The sequence below is a fragment of the Papio anubis genome, chromosome 16 (genome assembly GCF_008728515.1).
Source record: "Papio anubis isolate 15944 chromosome 16, Panubis1.0, whole genome shotgun sequence".
In the NCBI taxonomy this organism is placed as follows: Eukaryota; Metazoa; Chordata; class Mammalia; order Primates; family Cercopithecidae; genus Papio; species Papio anubis.
The window spans coordinates 73,666,379-73,686,499 of record NC_044991.1 but is presented as its reverse complement, the minus strand read 5'-3'; the positions used below and the strand labels follow the sequence as shown (position 1 = coordinate 73,686,499).

The window sequence follows — 20,121 nt, the reverse complement described above, 5'->3', positions numbered from 1 at the left end:
TCAACAGGCAAATGACAGATTGACAGGAGTAATCATACATTTTAAGCCAAAAAATACCTTATATATAACATATAATTCTTCAATTCCACAAAGAAAAGAAAAAAAAATTAGAAAATGAGCAAAGAACATGAAGCAATTCAAAAAAGCTAAATAGTGAGTGGATGACAAGAATATCATGTGAGCTTCATCTTACTGTTAGGGAAATGAGAAGTAAAACAAGGAAGCAAAACTACCAAAATGGAGCCAACTAAAATGCAAATGTTAGCAAGCAGTGGTGAGATGCAGGAAAGAGAAGTTATGTGGGTACAGTGTAAAATTCACAGATGTCCAGAAAGTAATCTGGGTATGTTTTATCAAACTATTTATAATATGCTCTGTGACCTAGAAAATTGTTATAGATTCTAAAGGGAACATGTGAGATTTGGGTCAGAAGGAACTGTAGAGACTTAGGAAATTTTTTCCATAAAACTGGCTGTGGGCCGGGCGCGGTGGCTCAAGCCTGTAATCCCAGCACTTTGGGAGGCCGAGACGGGCGGATCACGAGGTCAGGAGATCGAGACCATCCTGGCTAACACGGTGAAACCCCGTCTCTACTAAAAAATACGAAAAACTAGCTGGGCGAGGTGGCGGGCGCCTGTAGTCCCAGCTACTCGGGAGGCTGAGGCAGGAGAATGGCGTAAACCCGGGAGGCGGAGCTTGCAGTGAGCCGAGATCGCGCCACTGCACTCCAGACTGGGTGACAGAGCCAGACTCCGTCTCAAAAAAAAAAAAAAAAAAACTGGCTGTGTGATGGATGCATATTAAAGAATACTATATTGCACTAAAAAGACATTTAGACATAACATGTAAAGATTTCAGAAACAGCCAAGTAGAAAGGTAAGAAGTTAGATGTTTGCAGTATGCTGTTTAAGTAAGAGTGCAGCCGTATATAAAATGGTGCATATTTTACAATTAGTATATGCATTATTTATTTATTTATTTATTTTTTAAGACAGAGTTTCACTCTGTTGCTCAGGCTGGAGTGCAGTGACACGATTTTGGCTCACTGTAACCTCTGCCTCCCAGGTTCAGGCAATTCTCCTGTCTCAGCCTCCCAAGTAGCTGGGACTACAGGCATGTGTCACCACACCTAGCTATTTAACAATGTAGAAAAGATATTAGACCAGCTGTCTAGCACATAGAGAATGACATAATGAATTAGAAATGAAGGTTATACAAAATGATCATGGAGTCTTGACTAGAGCAACAGTGACAATTGATTGACTCAATTTTTATATCCCATTTCCAGCCCTTCCACTATCACATTGCCAGCCCTAAACAGGATACACGGTTTTGTTCAAATATGTCACAAAACAAAGTAAACGGATTTGTGTTCTAAAGCCACAAGGCGGCAGTGGAGAGGTCAGAAAAACGTCTTGCAGTAAATGTGAAAGCGACTGTAACTTGATAGAAGAATGTTCAGGGGTGCATTAAAAAGTGGAAGTTTAAGGGAGAGAAAAGTAGTTTGGGGGTAGGAGAGGAGTTTGGACCAAGTTACTAAGTATTTAAAGAATAAGCAGGGTTATGTGGAATTCTTGTGAACAATTCTTACAAAATCTTTAATAAGTGGATTCCAGTCCACTTTCCAAAATGGCCATAGCTTAAATGCGTTTGGTATTTTATTCTTCAGATCAGATGGTACTCCAGACCGAAATTCATCATCATCTAACCCAGCTTTTTATCCCCTTTCAGGAGCCTATGAATGAGCTGCCTTCCCTGATGTCAGCACTGAAACTCGAGAAACAAGTTTCTCTGAAATCTCTGGATCATCTTACATTCTGGCAATTTCTACCTTCTGTTAATGAAGGTAGTCATCTCTTTCCAACTAGATGGTAAATTTGTTTTTCTCATTTGTCATTCTCTAACCTAATAATCTAAAGAGAAAAAGTCTCTCTCCAGAATTTTCTTTAAAAAAAAAAAAAAACACCTCCTATAACACTTTTCCGAGCTAACCTGTTCATTTATTGTAATCACTGACAAGCTTTCTGACCAATTCAGCTATTCATCCTTTTATCCATTTGGGTAGTAACTTAAATTCCAAACTTTTACCAGCACACCATTTACTGTCCTAAGACTAGAGTTATAACAGAAAGGGTACAGGGAGAGTGATAAATGTAGGGTAAAGATTCCTTTGGAAACTCAAGGACAGAAGCCCAGGGGAAAGCTCTTCTCCTGTCACCTCTTGGTGGGGGTTGGAGGGGGAGTGTCCAGGTTACTCTGAGCTGAGGTGTGAGCTGTGATGACTTCCATCTGCTTCTTACCTGGGCAGGGAACACCTGTCACCTCTCTCTGCATCATCCAGGGCTCTTTCCCTTGCTTCAAAGAGGACATCACGTGTGCCTTATAAGTCCAGTTTCCTAAGAAAAATAAATGATATTGACCATGCTGTGGTTATTACAGAATTTAGACCCACATTTTTGGTGATGAGGAATCTCGTTAACATCTCAATCTTCCCAGAACCTCTAAAGCAGTGTTTTTATATAAAAGACCATCTACATTTTAAACCATTCCCCAGCTGTTTCTTAGGCATATGACAGCCTCAGACTATAGTTTTGGAGAATGGTGTGATGATTTTGAAGACAATGGGGAATAGGAAGCTTGTATCATCCCAAGACGAAAATGTCTTCTCTTAAAACAGAGCTACAATACTTTACTGAAGAATATGAAGTTATAAAATTCAACTGAACATTTTCAGGGAATTTTGCAGATATTTGCACAGAAGGAAAAAAATCCTCCCATGGGCAATTATGAACTAACAAGACCTTCCTTACCCAAAGACGCAAGGTATTTACAGTTATCCAGCATCACATCTCTATACAGGTTTCTCTCTTCAGGGTTCAGATGATCCCACTCATCTGGTGAGAAGACCACGGCCACATCTCTAAATTTCACCAACTCCTGAAATAACAATTTGTATTTTGTATGTATACATGCCTCCACGTGGCCCGGTAGATATCTTTCAAATTGGGCATTCTAAGGAGGCAGACAGGATATAAGGATACGTTTGAATATGTAGCCAAAAAACTATAACAAAGTGCAAACAATAAAAGTATTATTTACTCTTGTAGAGTTTAGGAAGACAAAATTACTTATCCTCATGATAAAGTAACAGCTAAGGAAACAGACATTTGGTGTACATGCGTGGCTGAGTCAATAGGGTAGAGCTACCATCTGTGGGATTATGACCAAATACCTCTAAGTCAGAATCCCACCCAGGCAGAATGATAAGGGAATTCATCCTGCCTGACAGTGTGAGCTGGGACATCGGTCTCTTTCTGTTTCAGACTGAAACTTAAGCAGCAGCTCTTCTTGAGTCTTGAACCTACTGGGTTTTGGACCGGTATTATAAATCAGTCAAAACTAAAGATTTGACAGAGTCTCTCAATATGAGCAGTCAAAAGTTCTTTGCAAGTAATACTAGAACCATGTCAGGTCTCCCAAGTATATACATAAATTCAATAGTCTCTCCATTTAAAAAAATCCATTAAGATTATTTTTGTAAAATGTGATAAATGGATACATGATTTTCACACAAGGGAAAAATGTGACAGACTAGTTTTTACATGAAAAGTTAATGAAGGTCTTGTTCTTGCCAGAGTGTGGAGTCAAGTTGTAGTAATTCGAGTGGGTTAGGAATGTCATCAGCACAGATGAGAACAAAGAAAGAGCCCAGAAACAGATGCAAATATAGAAATGTTTACTACCTAAAAAAGATGACCTGCAAGTCTGTTGGGAAACAGTTCAATGAATACTGAGGTAATAACTGAATATCCATTAGTAGGGGGAGAGCAAGATCCCTCCCTGACTATGAGAATATGTTCCAGATGAAATAAAAGATAATTATTGAAACTATTAAAATGTTTGAAAATGAGGATTTTCAAACTTACAATAGAAAAATTTCTTAAAGACTCAAGTGCCAGATAAAAGGAAATAATAAAATCGACCTTATAAAGAGAAAGAAAGCTCTCTGAAAAAATAAAAGGGACACAGAAAAAACAAATTAGTATGTTGTACAACCAACAAGGAACTAATTCGGAATTTATACAGATCAATAAGAAAAAAAATAGAAGCTGCAGACTAGACAAATGCCTAAAGTATATGAATGAAAAGTTCACTGAAGAAAGCATACAAATAATCAATAAGTCGATAAACTGTTCTCAATTAAATGCACATAATATTAGCAGCAAGTCATGCTTGTTTTGGCAAGACAGTCACAACATTTAAAACCTGGATACTATCCAGTGTTTCTAAGGGATGGAACCAAGCCGAAAGTCACACTGATTTGTGGACTTCAAAGTCTGCATAGTACTTTTGGAGCATGACTTGTTAACATCTCAGATGGTTAGAGGTGAATGCCCTTGACTCAGAAATTCTAAGTCTAGATAGCTTTCTTAAAGTTCAAGAATATGCAGACTTCATGGCGACATTATGTCTACCACTGAAATACTGCAAACATAGAGATCTGTAAACAGGAGAAAGGTCCAAAAACAAGACAATTCACGCTGCAGAACACATTGCAGATGTTGAGAATAAGGGCCATCTATGTGTACTGCTATGGAAACATCTCCAAAATAAATTACAAAACTTAAAAAGTTACAGAATATAGACATACCAATAAAAAAAGATCTACTGTGTATAAAACTGAGGACAGTGGTGAGTAGGGTTAGCGATTAAAAAGGACTTTGAAAAAATTCTTCATCTGCATAGTTAAAAAGAACATCATACATTGATAGATTTCTTATATAATTTCAAAAATTAAAAATTACAGAAGTAAAATTTAACTCAGGTCTGCCTGACTGAGGGATGAAAATGTCTTCAGACTTCATTTTAAAAGATGTTTTGGTAAATTCATTTATGATTCAGTGGAATTCTAGCTATTATATTTGGACATTGTTATTTAATGCCACGATTAAATCAGCCTGTCCTCTAACGTAAACGTGATCTCCGTCATTTACTCAGTTCTTTTAAATATGTGGCCCTAAATATGTGGATTAGTGGGAAATGTTTCTTACTGCTGCCATAACAAATTACCACCAACTTCATGGCTTAAAACAACACAAATTTATAATCTTACAGTTCTGGAGTTTAGAAGTACAATATGGGTTAGCAGTGCTGTGTCCCCACTGCAGGCTCTAGGAAGAATCTGATTCCTCAACTTTTCTAGCTTTCTAGAAACCACCTGCATTCCTTGGCTTGTGGCCAGCCCTATCCTGTCTTCAAAGCCAGCAACTTAGCATCCCCCTGCCTGTTTCTTACAAAGACCCAGTGATTACATTTCAGGCCCACCCAGACAACCCAAGAGAAACCCCCATCTGAAGATCCTCAACTTAATCACACCTGCAAAGTCCCTTTTTCCATGTAAAATAACACATTCGCAGCTTCCAGGATGGGGACTAGGATGGGGACATCTTGCAATGAGTGGGGGAGATTGTTCATTCTACCACAATGTGTATCTGGCCTTCTGTTTTCTTCTGTTTATCCATCAATGTATTATCATTTCTATGTTATTTTAATTAGCATAGTTTGATGTGTTGGATTTTAAGTCTGTCAGGACCAGTGCCCTCTTGTTACCCAGAAATATGGGGGCATCCCTCCACCTTCATCCCAGCCACCTGACTGCCTGTGCACTGCTCCAGCTCTCCCATAGATTTGACATCAAGTTAAGCCATTGCTCCCTGCACCCCCAACACATGCAAGCTGTTCGACTTCAGCCTGAACTCACTATCCCCGGGGACTCCTATTTTTCAGCCTGAAAGTTTTCAAACAAATTCATGCCTAGAAGACCTGCTCTGATGACTCCCCTTGGTCAGTCAGTCCTTTAGTAGTTTGTTGAATGAATCCTCAATCTTGGGGCAGTCATTGAGCAGTTTGTTGAATGAATACTAAATCTTGGGTCACTAAAGAAAGCTTCTGGGTTATTTAGGTCCCCTCTGTTGCCCCTCTAACTGTCACCTCATCACCAGAATGGGGAACTGCACCCTTGTGGAACAAATGCAAAATGTCTTCCGCGCTGTAAATTGGTATTTTAGGAAGGAAATCAGAAGTAAGCAATTCACCTGTGATATCACCTCTAGAAATGACCGAGCCATTTTCCTTTTCATTCTTCACCTCCTGTTCTCGGGGAGCACAGACTCGAGAAGCCACACCTTAAAATTGAGGACAGAAGTATGTGACATCAGGTACCCCAACCCCCACGCCCAACCACACACACAGAGGAAACCAGAAATCCATAACAGCATACCAACCGTGGCCTTCAGGTTCTCTCTCCTTCTGGGCCCTCAGGAGAGCCCACGGTTGTGCTACAGCAGCTGGGATTTTGGATATTGGGGTCTCTCCCTATGTGTCAAAGTGTGAGACTCTGTTTTCCAGATCTGTCTTGAACAAAACTTTCCCTGCCACCCACTGAAACAGAGCTTGAACTCACCTTCTCAGATCAACTCCAATACAGCTAGCAGGCCCAGCGCGCATCTGAGCCTACCTATATAGAACCTAGATCATCACACCCAGAACCTTCTCATTTCCTAATCAAGCCCAGCTCACTACCTGTAGGATTCAGCTCTGTTGGTCCTGATTATAGTGGGAACAGGGAAGGATTGGGGAATGCAGGATTGTCACATCAAGGCTTAGGCTGAAAATTCCCCAGTGCTCTTTATTCATGCCTACTATGTACCCCAGGCATGATGTCATATAACACACACCCCAGATAGGCTTGTGCCACTCTTTCCACTTGAATATCTGAGATAAGAGGCCTCACCTGGTGCCTCTCACCCCCACGAGGCAGCTGCATGGAAGAGGAGAGGCAGTTTGGCACTTTGAGCAGTAGGACAGCATAAAGTAGCACCTCCACTTCTCCATGACCCATCAGTGACCTGGGGGAATCCAGTGTGTGCTGCTTGTCCCAGAAAGGGATTGGGAATAATAGGATGGTATGGAAGGTGGAACAATTGCCCCCCCAAAGATGTCCACATCCTAACCCCCAGAACCTGTGAATATGTGACCTTAGTTGGCAAACGTGATTAATAATTGTAAACGAAAAACCCAAACTGTAAAATATGTAAAGGAGTTTATTCTAAGCCAATATGAGTGACCGTGGCTCCAGGAAGAGTCTCAGGGGGTCCTGAGAAAGTGTGCTCAAGGAGGTCAGGTTACAGTTTGGTTTTATATGGTTAAGGGAGACAGAAGTTACAGGCAAAGACATAGATCAATACGTGTAAGGAATAGATTGATTTGGCCTGGAAAGGTGAGACATCTCAAAGAGTTGGGGAGCTTACAGGTCATAGGTGGATTCAAAAATTGTCTGATTGGCAATGGGTTGAAAGAGTTAAACTACAGACTTGAAGTTAGTAGAAAGAAATGCTTTAGTTAAGTGGGTGGGGGGAGTTGTGAAAGCCAAGGTTCTTACTATGTAGATGAAGCCTCCAGGCAGCAGGCTTCAGCGAGAATAGATGGTAAATGTCTCTTTTCAGACCTTAAAGTTGTCAGACTCTTAGTTAATCTCTCCTAGATCCCAGAAAGACTGGGCTGCATTAATGGAGGTTCTCTACAGATGCAGAATTTTCCCCACAAAAGACAGCTTTGCAGGGCCATTTCAAAATGTCAGAGAAATGTATTTTGGGGTAAAATATTTTGATTTCCTTCAGGGTCTGATATCTGTCATGTGATGCTACACCAGAGTCAGGATGGAATTTGATCTCTTATTGCCGTAGTCTGTTTTGTCAGTCTCGTGATCTCTATTTTAGTGTTAATGCTGGTTAGTTCTGCTGAACTCCAAAAGGGAGAGGGTATAACGAGGTGTGTCCAACCTCCCTTCCCTCCCATCATGATTGTGAATATCATTTTTCAGGTTTCACTTGACTCCCTGTTCAGTCTGTTGGGGGGCCTGGGAGTTTTGTTTTGGCTTACAGAATCCTGAGTTGGGGCAATTATCCTGGATTATCCAGGTGGGTCTGATATAATCAAAAGGGTCCTTAAAAGAGGGAGGCAAGAAAATCAGATAATAAAAGACAAGTAAGAGCCTCCAGAAGCAGGAAAAGGCAGGGAGACAGGTTCCCCCCTAGAGCCTTCAGAAAGACTGAACCAATGTACATCTTATTTGTATTGATTAATGTCTTTTGTGTCCCTAAAATGTATAAAACCAAGTCTTGCCAGCACCTTGATTTTAGCCCCGTGAGACCTGCTTTGGACTTCTAACATCTAGACCTCTAAGAGAAGTTTTTATTTTGAGCCACTAAGTTTGCAGGCATTTGTTCTAGCAGTAATAGATAAGTGATACAGAGAGCCAGAGACTGAGAGTGGCCAGGGATGGGGTGAGGTGAGCATAGGGTGAGGACATCTGGACCAGAGGCCTCATAGGAGGACAGTGGGCCCAGATGCTCACTTGCATCTAAAGGCGGGGGTGACTAAACGACCCCAGCAGAGGATGCAGCAGGACTGAAGCCTAAACCAAAGACCCAAAGGGGTGAAATGCCCCTACAGAGGCCAGCAGGGCCCAGCCACCAGCACCCAGACCTGACACACATTCCCTTGTTCCTTCATTTTTTTTTTTTTAAGTGCTTCCCTGCACGAAGACTGTGTCAACCAAAAATAAAATTCTAAGCCCTCCAACCGCTGGAATGGACCCCTCCTCTTGGCAAAGTAAATTCCGAAGTTAACCTGAAAAACTAGTTCAGGCCATGATGGGAAGTGGGGTCAGACGTGCCTCATTATACCCTCCTGCCTTTTGAAATTACTGAGAGAAGACTCTTTAAGTCTGATAAGAAGCATTTATAATGTATTCTCTCTGAAGCCAGCTACCTGGAGACTTTGCCTGCATGATAAAAACTTGGTCTCCATAATCCCTTATCTTAGCCCAGACATTCCTTTCCATTGATTCTAAGTCTTTAGACAATAACTTAACCCTTTCAACCAATTGCCGCTCAGAAAGTATTTGAATCTGCTTATGACCTGGAAGCCCCTGGCTTCCAGTTGTCCTACCTTCCCAGACTGAACCAATGTACATCTTATTTGTATTGATTAATGTCTTTTATGCCCCTAAAATGTGTAAAACCAAGTTGTAGCCTGACCACCTTGGGCACATGTTTTTGGGATCTCCTGAAGGCTGTGTTATGGGCCATTGGTTACTCATATTTGGCTCAGAATACATCTCTTCAAATATTTTACAGAGTTTGACTCTTTTCATTGACAACTGTAATTCTGAGGCAAAATCAGAGGAAAGGGAGAGGGAGTGCTTGAGAGGAGAGAATGTACCAGAGAGCACATGTGAATGTTGAAAACAGAATTTAATTTCTCAATCGAATGACTATTTCAGAATAGCCTGTTGTAAACATGAAGATGTGAAATGACCTTGGAGTGGTATGATTATGTTTTCTACCATCGTTTGTAGCCCAGTTATACAGAAAGATACTTACATTTTTGTATACACTGTGGCTATTTTGGCAAGCTGCAGGAAGATACTGAGTGCTAAGCGTGTCCCTATTCACGATCTCATTAACTGACACAGGCACCCTAGAGGGAATTATTATTTTGCAATCTTCTTATTCTGGAGATGAGAAAAGGGAGGATTAAAAAAATAAGCAATTTTGCCCACAGTAACACAGCTGGTGAGGGATAGCACTGAGCTCCATCCTCAAATCCATCAGACTCTAAAAGACCAGGCTCTAGGCCAGCCATGGTGGCTCATACCTGTAATCCTAGCACTTTACAAGGCTGAGGCAGGAGGATTTCCTGAGGCCAGAAGTTTGAGACCATCCTGGGCAACATAACAAGACCTTGTCTCTACAAACAATTTTAAAATTCCAGGTATGGTGGCATGTGCCTATAGTCCGAGCTCCTTGGGAGGCTGAGGTGAGATCACTTGAGCCCCAGCATTCGAGGCAGCAGTGAGCTATGATCACATCACTGCACTCTAGCCTGGGCAACAGAGTAAGACCCTGTCGCTTAAAAAAAAAAAAAAAAAGACTAGACTGTTAGGCTCTTTGACGACATACACCTAGCCAAAGTGCAGATTCCTAAAACGGTGCCTTCCCCACCTGCCACATTTACCTATCCAGCTTCAACCACCAATTCCCTGTACCCTCCTATTTTTCACATTTTATTCTCTGCAGTTATCTGCAAAATTATAGTACAATATTAAAACCAGGATATTGAGGTTGATAAAATTCTCCAATCTTATTCAGATTTCCTTAGCTTTACTTCGTTTGTATATGTGTGTTAATTCTATACAGTTTTATCATGTGTAGGTTCTAGTATTCACCACCATTGTCATGTTACAGAACATTTTCATCACCTCCAGGATCTCTGGTGTTACCCACATTTGCTTCTTCAATAACCACAACCACTGTCCCCCCACCCTCTCTCCTGTCCCAACTAACTGTTAATCTCTTCTCCATTTCTAAAATGTTATCGTTTCAAGAATGTTATATAAATATTATCATACAGTATATAACTTCTGGGATTGGTTTTTATCATCAACATAATTCCCTGGAGATTCATCCAAGTCACTATATGTATTGATAATTTGCTTCTTGTTATTGCCGAGAAGTATTCCATGGTATGGATGTATGCCATTTGTTTAATGATTTACCCTTGAAAGACATCTGAGCTGCTTCCTGTTTGGGGCTATTACAAATGAAGCTACTATGAAAATTAGTGTATAGGTTTTTGTGTTAACATATGTTTTTATTTTCTGGGATAAATGCCCAGTAGTAAAATTGCCAGGTTGTAGAGTAATTGCACATAAGATACTGCCAAACTGTTTTCCAGAGTGGTTGTACCATTTTACATTCCCACCAGCAATGTGTGAGTGATCCAGTCTCACCACATCCTTGCCAGTACTTAGTGGTGTTACTGTTTTTTATTTTAGCCATTTTGATAGGCATGTAGTGATATCACACTATGGTTTTAATTTGCATTTCCTTACTGGCTAATGATGTTGAACATTTTTCATGTGCTTATTTTCCATCTGTGTGTCCTTGTCAGTGAAATATCCTCTCATGTCTTTTTCCCACTTTCTAATTGGATTTTTTTTTTCTTTTTTTTTTGAGACAGAGTCTCACTCTGTTGTCCAGGCTAGAATGCAGTAGTGGGATCTCGGCTCACTGCAAGCTCTGCCTCCTGGGTTCACACCGTTCTCCTGCCTCAGCCTCCTGGGACTACAGGCGCCCGATGCCATGCCCGGCTAATTTTTTGTGTTTTTAGTAGAGACAGGGTTTCACCGTGTTAGCCAGGATGGTCTTAATCTCCTGACCTGGTGATCTGCCCGCCTCGGCCTCCCAAAGTGCTGGGATTACAGGCGTGAGCCACCGCGCCTGGCCTGCTGTTGAGTGTCAAGAGGTCTTTGTATATATTAGATACCAACCCTTCGTCAAACGTGTAGTTTGCAAATATGTTCTCCCACTTTGTAGTTTGTCATTTCATTCTCTTCACTTGTCTTTCACAGAGCAAAAGTTTTTAATTTTGATGAGGTCTAATTTATAAATATCTTCTTTTATGGATCATGTTTTTGTTTCCAGTCTAAAGATTTTTACTTTTCCTAAAAGTTTTATAGTTTTACATTTATGTCTTTGATTCATTTTGAGTTCATTTTTGTATAAAGTTTGAGGTTTAAGTCAAGGTTTGGTTTTTTAAGTCTATGGATATCCAATTGCTCCAGCACCATTTGTTGAAAAGGTTAGTTTTTTTTTTTTTTTTTAAATAAATGATTTTGTGATTTGCTCCGTATTTATATTTTTCATAGAATAGTAATGGCTTCTATTATGTGACATTAAGTATAATTTGTCCTCCAAGGAGATATGCCAAGTAAATCCTGTGGTTTCCTTTACTTGTTGGAATAGACCCACAGTTTCCTTAGGGCATGTAAACCACAGGGTGAGAATAAGTACTGGATGATACTGGAAGCTCCTGTCAGCTTTGATAATCTATCTATGCCTCTGTTTCTGTTCCTTTCTGTCCCTTCACCCCCCCTTCTCTTCTCTCTATCTCTCTCATTAAACTACCATTTTTGATGTGGGTTACCATAGCTCCTAATTTAACCAAGGTGATAGAAGCTTGTGTCAATTAGAGAAATTATTTGCACCCCGATTTGCCCCCAAAGGTGCCCTGGTTAGAGCAATACATTATGCAGTCATTGTATCTATTGAAGACTTTGTCTGTTTAGCATTTTACTCTTTATACTTCACATACTTTACACTTAGCCTTGACAGTAATTCTTTGTTCTAGATTTGCTTTAGCCCCAATATACAAAGGGAGAATTTGAGCAAAAAGACTTCAAGGCATCTTGCAGAGGTGGTAGGCCTCTATACAGGACTTTAAACTCCTGCAGATGTGGCCTTGAATCAGCATGATCAAATTATTCTGGCCGTTGACTCCTCATCAATCTACATGATGGCCATAAATCCTGGATATAGGTGAGTATATATATATATATATATATGTATAATTGTTTACCGATGTTACAATATATTCAGATTCTTCTCCCTAGTTAGCAATGTGTGGTTCAGTGTGCATTGACTCTGATTTCCCCGTGTTTTTTTTTTTTTTTTTTTTTTTTTTTTTTGAGGCAGAGTCTCACTCTGTTGCCCAGGCTGGAGTGCAGTGGCACGGCCTTGGCTCACTGCAACCTCCACCTCTTGGGTTCAAGTGATTGTTCTGCCTCAGCCTCCCAAGTAGCTGTGACTACAGGCACGTGCCACCATACCCAGCTAATTTTTGTATTTTTTGTAGAGACAGGGTTTCGCCATGTTGGCCAGGCTGGTCTCGAACTCTTGACCTCGTGATCCACCCACCTTAGCCTCCCAGAGTGCTGGGATTACAGGTATGAGCCACAGCGCCCGGCCTTGACTCTGATTTTCACAAGACTCACCAGTGCATTTAGCATCCCTCAGAAGAAGTAATTGATGAGTTTAAGATCTGGAGAATCCACAGCCAATTCCATGTGGCCATATCACCCAATCCATCTTTGAAAATTAATCATCAAACCAGTCCCTCTGCATTCTGGCATAATGGGGTAACATACAATCACAGTAGACTCACTTTGGGTGACCTTCCCCTACTCTGTCAAGTGCAGGTGTTAATATATTATAAAACATGCTCACATAAAGTAAAATATTTACTCATGTTTCCCAACTTTATAGCTACCCTATACATTTGTAATTGGTTTGTCTTCCTCACTAGAATGTACACTCCATGAGGGACCAGGATTTGTCTATCTTGTTCATTGACGAATGTATCCTTAGCAGGTAGGAGCCTGTATTTAGATAATATGTTCTCCATTTTTAAATGCACGATTAAAATCTGGGAAAGTGAGGAAAGAAGGAGATGAAGAATGAATGATCTTGAATGGGATTATCAAACTAAAGGAAATAAAAAGATAATTTGAACTGAATCATAAGAAAGAACTGTCTATCAAGGTACAGTTAGAGCAGTTCTTAGGGAGAAGTTTATCATCTTACATGCATACAATTGAAAAGAATACAAGAAAAAAGTAATAATGAAGCACTTATCTCAAGATATTGGAACAACAAAACAAAGTATAAACAAAGAATACCAAATAGCAATCTGAAATAGAAAACATAAAATGCAAGGAAGCAACAAAGTCAAAATTCAGTTATTTAAAAAGACTAATAAAATTAACACTATTGAAACTTACTTAGAACAGAAAAGGAAAGGTACAAATAATGAATACTGGAATATGAGGGTAGCCTAATAAACAGAAGAAATGAATCCTTTCAAATAAAAATAAGTTTTATTTATAAATGATGCATACATTTAAAACACCATAAAAGAGAGGGATGAACAATTTATGCCAGTAAAAGTGGACCAAATAGATAAACTTTTAGAAAATAAAAGTTACTAAAATTGACTGACTGATCCAGAAAGAAATAGAAAATATGAATAGCTCTACAACTACCAAAAGAATTAAATCAGTTGCTTAGGCTGAGGCGTCAACCCCGACTTCTCTGTTTCTAATATATCCACATCTAGTAATCAACAAATCCTGTCAGATTACCTGCCAAATATATTAAGAATTTGACCTCTTCCCATGATTTCACTGATAACGACTCCAATCCAAGCCACCATTGTCTCTCATCTGGATTACTGGTTCTGCCATTGCCCCCATGCAGTCAGGGCAATCCCTTTAAAACAGAGTTCAGACAGAGTCACTCACTGCTCTAAGCATTCTGGTGGCCCCGACGTGAGCCAGATTAAAAGCCTAAATCTTCACTCTTCCTTATGAGACCCTACCTACTTGAGCTATTCTCCTGTTAATCCTTTAGCTCTCTTCTTTTTCAGCTTCAGTAGCTTTCTTACCGATCCTTGAACACAAGGAGCTATTTAGGCTGTCCTAGAGTTTTTACACTTTCTGATTTCTCTGCCTGGGAGACCCTTCCTCCTGGAATCCACATGGTTATTTTGCTCGCTTTCTTAAAATATTGACTTAAAAGCCATCTTCTCAGGTCTTCCTTGGCCACTCTATCTAAAATGTTAACCTCCTGCCATTTCGTATTTCTTCCCCCTACTGTATATGTTTTTCTCTTCTACACATCACCATTTAACTTACTATGTATTTTATTTATTGATATGGTTTGTTATCTGTTTTCCTCACTGGAATGGGGAACTTCGTAAGGGGAGAGCTTTTTGCGTATGTTCACTGCTGTCTCTTCAGGGTCTAGAACAGCAAGAAGGCCACCATAGCTGGACTACATTCACAAGGGGTGGAGTAGCAGGGGAGAAGGTCAAAAGAGTTAACAGGAAACAGATCATTTAGGGCCTCATAAGTCAAAGTGAGGACTTTGCTATTATGCCAGAAAGACATGAGTGGGCACTTGGAGGGCTTAGGAAAACTAAAGACCTAAATAAATGTGATTACTATGTCCATGAATTGAAAAACTAAATATTGTAAAGATGTCAAGATTTGACAAGTTAATTGATAAATTCAATGCAATCCCTATCAAACTCCTAGCAAGGTTTTTAGTGGAAATTGATAAGCTGACATTACAATGTACCTAGAAATGCAAAAGGCCAAGAATAGCCCAGCCAATCTTGAAGAACAAAGTTAAGAGACTTATACTACCAGATATTAAGACTTATTTTAAAATTACAGTAGTTAAGTATGGTATTGGCATAAGAACAGATAACCAAAGGACAGAAACAAAATATAGAACCCAGAAATAAACCTATATAGCTTATGAAAAAAGCCATACTGCAGAGCAGTGAGGAAGGAATGGTCTTTTCAATAGATGGTGTTGAGTCATCTGGGAAATTATATGAGAGAAAAATAAATCTACCTTTCACCATATACTTAAATCAATCACATGTGAATTCATGTCTAATTGTGAAAAGTAAAACAAAGCATTAGCTGATATAATAGGACAATATTTTCATGAATCTGAAGTAGGAAATGATGTCTTAAATAGGACAAAACCACATTAACCAAAAAGGAAAAGATTGATAAATTTGACTACATTAAAATTAAGAACTCCTGTTCTCAAAAGACACCTTTAAGAGTAAAAGAGGCAAGCCAAAGAATGGAAGAAAGTATTGGCAATAAATACACCTGACACAGTGTTCTTACACTGTATATACACAAAACCTTTTTGAATTGATAGCAGACAACCCAATTTTAAAAATCAGCAAAATACTTGAATCGGCATGTCACACACACCCAATATCAACATGGGCAATAGGTGTAGAAAAGGTGCTCAACCTCATCAGTAATTGTGAGAAATCTAATTAATCCCAAAATGACATGGTACCACACAACCACCTAAAATTAAAAGGATTGGCTAAAACTAAAATGATTGACAATACCAAGTTTTGGCAAGAATGTGGAACAACTGGAATCACACACATTGTTGGTGAAGAGTATATTTTTACAATTTCCAAAAAGAAGACATTTTAGCATTATCTACTAAAATTGAAGATATCTGTACCCTATAACTTAGCAATTACAGTCCTAGGTAATATCTTATGGAAAGTCATGCTTTTGTTCACCAGAATTTGTGTACAAGAATGTTCATAGTAGCACTATAATGTCTATAAACTGGAAAAATTCAAACATCCATTAGAAGTAGAATGGATAATTACATGGCAGTATACTCATATACTGAAATATTGTACAGTGATAAAAATAACATGCTAAACATGGTAACATGAACAAATGTCACAAGCATAGACACAAGGGAGCATGTGAAGTGTTTTTCCATGTACCTGGACTTCAAGTAACAGGCAAAGCTAAAATAGAGTGTTTACAGATGCATGAAATAGAGTGTTTATGAATGCATGCTTGGGTGGTTAAAGTGTAAAGAAAAGGTAAAATATAATTGGCATAAAAGGATAGTGTTTATCTTTGGACTTGTCTCAACAGACTCTGTCCCTTGGGTTCCTCTCTGGTAAAATGGAAGGAAATAACTGAGACCTGGAATTAGTGCTTGCTTCACTTGAAGGACCATTTGGGTGGAAGGCAAGGTAGGAGGAGGAAAGATGGAGCCAATAAGGGGGTGGTGGGAGATCTCCTAGTGGGAGGGAATTGGCAGCCAGCCAGGGGACCTACGCTTCAGCCTCAACTCATAAAAATTACTGTAGGGCCTTGAAAAACTCACTGTCCCTCTTTGGCCCTAGTTTCTTTCTCTGTAAAATGAGAGAAGTTGAAATTAACTGTCTTTTGTGGAGCACCTATTTTATATTAGATAGGCATTGTCCTAGGAGCTCTGGGAGCTCTACTATTTTACATACAAAAGCCTGAGTGAGGTGAATCTTGTCCCTATTTTAAGGGTAGCAGTTGTGAGGATGAGATATGAGAAGTCACCAGCCAAGGGCAAAGACAGCTTAGAATTCTCCAACCCATTCATAATATGGTTAAGCAAGTGTGGTACTCTAGTGTGATGGGTCCCCCATCAGTTTGCTTAAGGGTGTATGTCTGCTGCTTGAACCCTGAAGGCCAGCCAGTGAGCCAAGGTCATGGTGCCCAGCCAAGGAGCAGGTGTCCCTGTGAACCCAAGCATCCCAGAGAGTATCTAAGAATCTACAAGAAAACAGTCTTATTGCACACATGGTCGGCAAAAAGCCAGAAAATTTGTTTAAAAGTAGCTTAGGGGCTGGGCGCGGTGGCTCACGTCTGTAATCCCAGCACTTTGGGAGGCCGAGGTAGGCAGATCAGAAGGTCAGGAGATCAAGACCATCCTGGTTAACACGGTGAAACCCCGTCTCTACTAAACAATATTAAAAAATTAGCCAGGTGTGGTGGCAGGCACCTGTAGTCCCAGCTACTCAGGAAGCTCAGGCAGGAGAATGGCGTGAACCTGGGAGGCGGAGCTTGCAGTGAGCTGAGATCGGGCTACTGCACTCCAGCCTGGGCGACAGAGCGAGACTCCGTCTCAAAAAAAAAAAAAAAAAAAAGTAGCTTAGGGCTGGGAGGCAGGGTGGATCTCTAAAGCTGTCCCCCTGCTGTCCAGGAGTGCCTTATATGTAAGTCCTAATAAACTCATCTACTTGCCAAACTGGACTTGCCTAACTCATTTTTTGGTCTCTTGGCTCCCTCCCAGTTTGGGGGATAGTTTTTGATTATGATTCTGGGTTTTTCTTATTACAGGTATAGTGTCGTCTACTGATACCATTATTTTCACATGGTCAATTTTTAATTATGTATCAAATAAAATGAGTACATGTTTTTGTTGATGAAAAGAGTAAAATATTAGCAAGAGGTCCCATTTATGTTGATCATCTCTAGAGAAATAAGTACTGTCATCAGGTCAGTGTGTATTCTTGACTTTATTTCCAAGTATTTATATCTCTACATTTCAAATGAAACTATCGAAAATACTTAGTACAGTGCCACCTATAGTACAGGAATTTCAATTATACAAATTTGAAATGAGGCCAAAGAATGATCATATTAATAATTATGTCTCATATTGAGGTAGGAGGTGGGATTCGGCTCCAGAGGCAGGTTCAGACTGCAGACCAAGTTAAAGACTAACTGAAACAGGGAAGAAGCAAAAGCCCCTCTCCATAAGACATGCCTACCAGTGAGTGCCATGTCAGTTTACCGTTGCCGTGGCAACACTGGAAGTTACAGCCTCTTTCCATGGCAATGGCCTGACAACCTGGAGATTACCACCCTTTTTCTAAATATCTCTGCATAATCTGACTGTTAATGTGCATATAATTAAAAGTGGGTATAGGCCCAGGGCGGTGGCTCACGCCCATAATCCCAATACTTGGGTGGGAGGCTGAGGCGGGCAAATCACCTGAGGTCAGGAGTTCAAGACCACCCTGGTCAACATGCTGAAACCCCATCTCTACAAAAAAAAAAAAAAAATTAGCCAGGCATGATGGCGGGTGCCTGTAATCTCAGCTACTCAGGAGGCTGAGGTGGAAGAATCACTTGAACCTGGGAGGCGGAGGTTGCAGTGAGCCGAGATTGCACCATTGCACTCCAGCCTGGGCGACAGAGCAAGACTCTGTCTCAAAAAAAAAAAAAAAAAACTGTGGGTATAAACACAACTGTGGAAGTGCCCCTGAGCTGCTACTCTGCGCACACCATCTATCAGGGAACCCCACTCCACAAGCAGTATTTCTGCTGCAGCTGTGCACCGCCACTTCAGTAAAAGTTGCTGTCCAACACCACCAGCTCACCAAAAACCATCCTGGGCTAAGCCCTAATCTGGGGGCTTGCCTGCCCGACATCAATATTAGATACGAATTTCAGTATCTTACAGATCTCCCAAAGTTTCTAAAATTTGTAAGGAGTCATATCACTTATAAGCAGTGAAGAACACTAATTGTGAACTTTGGTTACTTCAGTGACACTTGGCCATATCACTTTAGCATATAAACTACAATAGACTCATTTAACATTCAGATCCATGACTGCTAGTGTCCTGTGATGAACACATTGTTACTAATGCTTTAGAATATTCTAAATGATTTTGTAACGTAGTTATTTTAACATTTACTTTTATTAAAATGTTAAGTATTTTAATTACTACACCAGTCCCATCCAAATATTCATTAAACAATGGAGCTTTTAGAGGGTTTAAAAAAAAAATTCATGAAGATCAATTACTTTGAAGTGGAAATTAGATGTTATAATATACTACAAAGATACTTAAACCAACACCACAATGCACTGTGCAGTTAATTTAGTGGAGAACACTCAATACAACATCAGATCTAAAGCTGAGAAAATTTAAAAGGCAGCATTAGCGTACATATATTCCACAAATAATGTAAATTTATGCCCCTGAGAATGCCTCCTCTCTATTCCATGTCTATTCCTAGGGGGATATTAGTGTTGAATGATGCAGGTTTTGAATTTCCTAGGCCTTTGTAAACAAAATCCTGGCATAGACTGTGCTATTGTTATGTGTGAGGATGAAGTCGATTTTTAATTTTTCTTTTGGTTCAATTTTTTTCCCTGTGTTTAGTATTTACATATATATTTAAACCCTTAGGAAATATGTGTTATTTTTACAAAAAAAAACCCCAATGCCTTATTTTTGTGTGTAAAGTACATTTTATTTAAAAATATTGTAAACTCCACCCATATCACTTAGAATATCCCTACATTATGTGTTTTTTCTTTTATATCCTTGTCAGCAGGAAGTCACCTGCATTATAATTTTTAATGGGTACCTAGCATCTCACCTTATAGATTCCTACAAGTTATTTTATCCTTTTTTCACATTTAGATTTTTTACAGCGTATTGCTGTTAACATGAACTGTGAGAAAGGTACCTACACACATATCTTTGGACAGCTATTTCCTTAGGGCACATTAATAGAAATAGAATTGCTCTATTAAAGTTCATGCTCATTTTAAATCTGGTGTGGAGTGGTCTCCAACTTGGTGTGGAGTGGCCTCCAACAAATATAATTTGTTTTAGAAATTATATTCCAAAAAAATTATCAGAATTAACATTTTCCCAAACTGATACCCATCCTATATATCATTTTTCTTTATAATCTGCCAACTATAAAGGCCAGAAAGTGTATGTAAACATTTGCATTTTTGGCCAGGTGTGGTGGCTCACGCCTGTAATCCTAGCACTTTGGGAGGCTGAGGCAGACGGATCACCTGAGGTC

The 20,121-nt window shown here is 39.7% G+C and overlaps 1 protein-coding gene across 2 annotated transcripts in view; it reads left to right on the top strand.

The window, feature by feature from the left end:
- Positions 1-17,251, top strand: part of ZNF334 (zinc finger protein 334) — a 43,878-nt gene extending 26,627 nt beyond the window's left edge. Inside the window, exons 7-10 of one of the 2 annotated variants that reach the window (XR_652273.4) lie at positions 1,732-1,871; positions 12,256-12,443; positions 13,210-13,274; positions 16,403-17,251. The gene's annotated coding sequence lies outside the window, so the exon portion shown is untranslated. The remainder of the gene's footprint in view (positions 1-1,731; positions 1,872-12,255; positions 12,444-13,209; positions 13,275-16,402) is intronic. The other variant, XR_004179098.1, reaches the window with a different exon arrangement.
- Positions 17,252-20,121: the final 2,870 nt, after the last annotated feature.